Raw genomic sequence first — 5015 nt, 5'->3', positions numbered from 1 at the left:
GAGGTAGGATTGTAGCGAACCTTGGGCCAAAATCAATTCGGCCACACGATTTTTTTCCGGCTACATCTTTTTCCTTTTCTTTTCTTTTTTGAGGGATGAATGTAATTTATTCCATAATTATAAGGTTATAATTGAGAGGCAGAAGCTCCTCAATACATGTTGCTATAAACGCCCCGTCAACCGACAAGGCCACCTGTCCAGCCTGTTGTGGTGGCCATCTTAGTGCAGACTCGGGCTTCTTCATTTTCTTTACTAGTCCAACATCACCAAGTGTCGTTTTGCCTTTTATAATTTCGTCCGTACTGAATACTCTTACCAGTTGTAATGATCTCATATAGCTCTGAAGAAATCGAGCGGACGCCTTCGGTGGAGAAGCATCTTTACCATGTACCAAGTCTGTGCGAACCGACCATGTTGGTATCTCATAGTGATCCTATTTATTATAATGCATGACATATACTAGTACATCATTTAATATAATACCGTACCATATCATTATACTCAATCATCTTTTTTCTCATTTAATTATGTGTCACCTCAGAAAAAATGTCTAGTTGGCATGCATAATACTACCTATGATACTCTATTGAGACCAGCCTAATTGAAAAGGGACTTGTTTTAATTAGGCTCAAGTTATTAAGCAAACTAAAAGCTTACCTTAAGCAACAAACTGGCCATATAACATATCCTTAGAGCAACTCTAACAAAGTCGCTATATTGGCATCCCTCGACTCATGTCTATATGAGGTGCGTTCCATATGAATTATGAAGCCTGGAGAGGCAACACACAAAGTCGGTCTCCATATTTGTTGCCTCCATAATTATGGGACCCACTTGTTATTGGGACATGCCTCTCCCCAGTGCGCTTCAAAAGGCAGTCCTAGAACACCATATATCGGCATTTTCGTTATCGTCGAGTTCGCCGTCATGGTTTGTTTTTGTCTGGAATCGAACTACACGACCTTGGAAATGGCGTAGGAGGCTCATGCGCAGGCCCTAGCCGGCCTCTCTCCAGTTGCTAATGAGCCGTCTCCAACCTCAACATCCGATCCCTAGTTGTAGATTCATCAAAATTCTTTTTTTTTCATATGATCCAAGAAATGCATCGACATTTTCTCTGCTACTTAAAACATATGTGAGGTTCCTTTTCATGTCAGGTACTCCCTTTGTACCAAAATAGTTGTCGCTGGAGTAGCTGAAGTTCAGCTACTCCGGCGACAACTATTTCGGTACAGAGGGAGTAGAACTCTTAGTCTACAGGTTCCCCCTCCTGCCATGTCCCTCCATATTTTTTTTTCGTCCAATCTTTTTTTGTCATGCCATATTTGATCGCACCTTCCTGTATGATGTTCAATCACATTAATTAACTTATATGTTGCATCGCTGCATCCATTCCATATACGTACCACGTAATTTAATTACCTTACACATGAATTTCATAATTTATGACCATGCCTGACACATCCAACATTCTTCATTATTTTTATAAGTTCGGGTTATTTCACGTACACATTTGATTGTGTATCGGCTCACATGTACGCCGAGATTAGGAGACCATTCCGAAATCCCTTGGAATGCATGGGTTTTGAAAGTTTGGATTGTTCGAAAATGTGATTCGTATATATCCTTCTCTTTCCGACTTAGTCGGAGAATACAAGCTATAGACACAGACAATGCGACGACAACCGCGACAGGCTCACCGGTATATTTTGCATCTAATATTGTTGTGCTAAAAGTTATTTGGCCCCGTAGCAATGCATAAGCAATTATTTAGTCTATCTAAAGGATGAGAGCGCTGCATAATTTTTCCGCTCAATGATCGTGCCTCCTTTGTGTGCTGCCATTATTCTCCTCTTTGAAGCTCATCTTAAGACTGATTAGTTTCGTGGTCTCGCTCATTGGGTCGTCGTGCTGTCTGTTCCCTGCATATATACATGCCGTGCTGGCTGGCCGGTCCACGTGTCGGTTGAGGTCGTTGGTTACTCGGTTACTAGCTTGTCCATGTGCTGATGGATCGATAGAGTTGTCCGAACTGAAAGCATCGAGCTACTAAACACGTACTCCCTCTGTCCTGTAATATAAAAAATAAGTGTAAAAACGCTCTTATATTACCGGATGGAGGGAGTAGTAAGTTAACCGATATTCAAAGCAGTGTGCATTGCCGTTAGAATTGGTGGTTAGGGATGTTTTTATCCAACATGGATCGCGGCATACTTTTCAGACTGATTCAGCACAGCCTACGACTTGGACATATGAATAGTGTCAGCCTTTTATGAGTTTAATTTTGGTGTCATGTTGGGGTTTTCTGGCAGAGTATTGAAGTGTGCATGTGTACGTCTTAACTATGTAGAGGCTGGACGTTGCTCATTTCTTTCGCATCTGCTTGATACTACATATTAAATTAATAAAAACGCATTTTGAAAAGAAAGAAAAGTAAGCAGACCCGATCATGTAAAAGGCTGCTACGTGTCACTAAAAACGTACTCCCTTCGTTCCAAATTACTCGTCGCAGAAATGAATGTATCTAGAACTAAAATGCATCTAGATACATCCATACCCGCGACAAGTAATTCGAAACTGAGGAAGTAGCATGACGAGAGTGGAGGGTGCTGGAGATGATACGCTTAGGTCACCCGACACCTTCCCAACGATGCATGATGAGACCATCGATCGAATCATCATCCTGTAGCCCTGCGCATTGTTAATCTCAGCAGATCAGGGTTAACCCTGCTTCCGGACAGTCTAAAACTTCAAGGCGGCAGCTGAGGCCCGTGCGCCGTTTTTTTTTTCTTTTTCTTTTTTTTTTGCGGGGTGTGCACCGGTTACTAATTTAGTGCCACTGCTCGTGAGCCGTGAGTGACCACCAACAGGTAGCTCGTGATCTCAGCGCTCGCTAGCTTTGCTAGTGACCAGTGTAATGATTTCCAGTAAGTAATAATCAACCAAATGCCTCAAGGTGAACTACTGTAGTGCGGTGGTGGCTGGCTAGGGGTAGGGGACGGCGCGTTGGCGTCGCGCCCACGTCGCATGAAGGTCATTGGTTCCGTAGATCGCAGCGGTTGGACCTGGACCCGGACCCGGCCAGAAGTGCTCCCTGTAAATTAATATAAAAACGTTTAAATCACTAAAATAATGACCTAAGCGCTCTTATATTAGTTTATGGATGGAGTAGTCTGGATGGATGGAGTGGACCTGTCGATCCAAGATAGCTTACTCTGCTCAACCCCACCATGTTATGTATACTACGATACGTACGTATACGCACATTGTTGATTCCACATGTGTTGTATACGTACATTGTTGATTCCACATGTAGCTAGTACTACATGAGATATTTTTTCTTCATACTCTACATAGGTTGAGATTGCTCACGTGGGGAATTGGCTTTGTGTTCTTCAGCAATTCACTCAACGTGACAAGACGGGTGCATTATTTGCTCAGGTACGGTGCCAGCACTTAGTCTTCTAGCACAGCCATCGTTGGGTAACTGAAAATATCCCTGTTTCTCTTTTTTTTGAGGGAAAAAATATCCTTGCTTTAATTGGCCTCCGGCTATCGAGTTGGAACTAATTAAACGCCTACTTACAGTTCAAAAATAAATAACTAAATTATTAGGCACCCACTTAATTAGATGGCACATCGTCCTCACCCCCCATACACACGCACATAGTTTCGGCCATGTACTTTTGGGTTGTCGATCAAGCCAACAAAATGTTATATGCCACGAAAATGTATCAAATATGAATATATATAATTTTATTTTAGGACTCGAATATCTAGCGAATATCATACTTTTAGGCATGGCAAATCGAACATTTTTATGGCAAATTATCATTGCCGAGGAACGCGAGTTTAGTCATCGGGCTCACATTGTTAATCTTAACAGATCAGAGTTAACCCTGCTTCCGCACAGTTTAAAACTTCAAGGCGGCAGCTGAGGCCCGTGCACCGGTTACTAATTTACAGATGCTGCTCGTGAGCCGTGAGTGAGCACCAACAGGTAGCTCGTGATCTCAGCGCTCAGCTTGCCAGCCACTGTCACACGGTGTGTAATGATTTCCAGTAATTAATCAAATGCCTCCAAGGTAAACTAGCGCGATGGTGGCCGGCTGGTGGCTGGCTAGGAGTAGGGGACGGCGCGTTGGCGTTGCGCCCACGTCGAATGAAGGTCGCTAATTTAAAAAATAAATAAAAATAAATGAAGGTCGTTGGTTCCGTAGATCGCAGCGGTTGGACCCGGGATCCGGCCGGAAGTAGTACTCCCTCCGTTCTTAAATATAAGTCTTTTTTTGAATTTTAATACAAACTACATATGAATATATATAGACATATTTTAAAGTGTATATTTATTCATTTTACTTTGTATATAGTACGTAGTGAATTTTTTAAAAAGACTTATATTTAGAAATGGAGGAAGTAGTCTGGATGGATGAATAATATGGATGGAGTGGACCTGTCGATCCAAGACAGGCTACTCTACTCGATCCCATGAGTACTGAGTATAAGTATGAACGTATACATACATTGTTCCATATGTGCTGTATACGTCGTCGGGGACCGTTTTCTATAGCTAGTACGTACATGAGATATTTTTTCTTCATACTATATAGGTTGATATTGCTCACGTGAGAAATTAGCTTTGTATGTGCTCCAGCACTTCACTCGACGTGACAAGATGGGTGCATTATTTGTTTGTTTGTTTGCTCAGGTAGGGTGCCAGCACTACTCTTCTTGCACAGCAGCGTCAGATAACTGAAAATGTCCCTTTTTTTTCTTCTCGAGCGAAAAAATGTCATTGTTTTTAATGAAACTGATGTGCGGACGATGTAGCTTGCACGACAGCTGCACGATGCCCGATCCGACCGTCTGCTAGCTGCCCTATGGTCATATGCATGGACGAGCTAATCTACACTCTTGTGCAGAAATCGTCTGCAAAGCATCGTGTGCATAGCACTGCTTCTGTTTTAATTAGCCTCCGGCTATGGAGCTGAAATTGATTAGATGGCACATCGTCC

Source organism: Triticum dicoccoides, chromosome 2A, assembly GCF_002162155.2.
Source record: "Triticum dicoccoides isolate Atlit2015 ecotype Zavitan chromosome 2A, WEW_v2.0, whole genome shotgun sequence".
In the NCBI taxonomy this organism is placed as follows: domain Eukaryota; kingdom Viridiplantae; phylum Streptophyta; class Magnoliopsida; order Poales; family Poaceae; genus Triticum; species Triticum dicoccoides.
The sequence above is the reverse complement of the archived record's forward strand: the minus strand, read 5'-3'. Positions refer to the sequence as shown.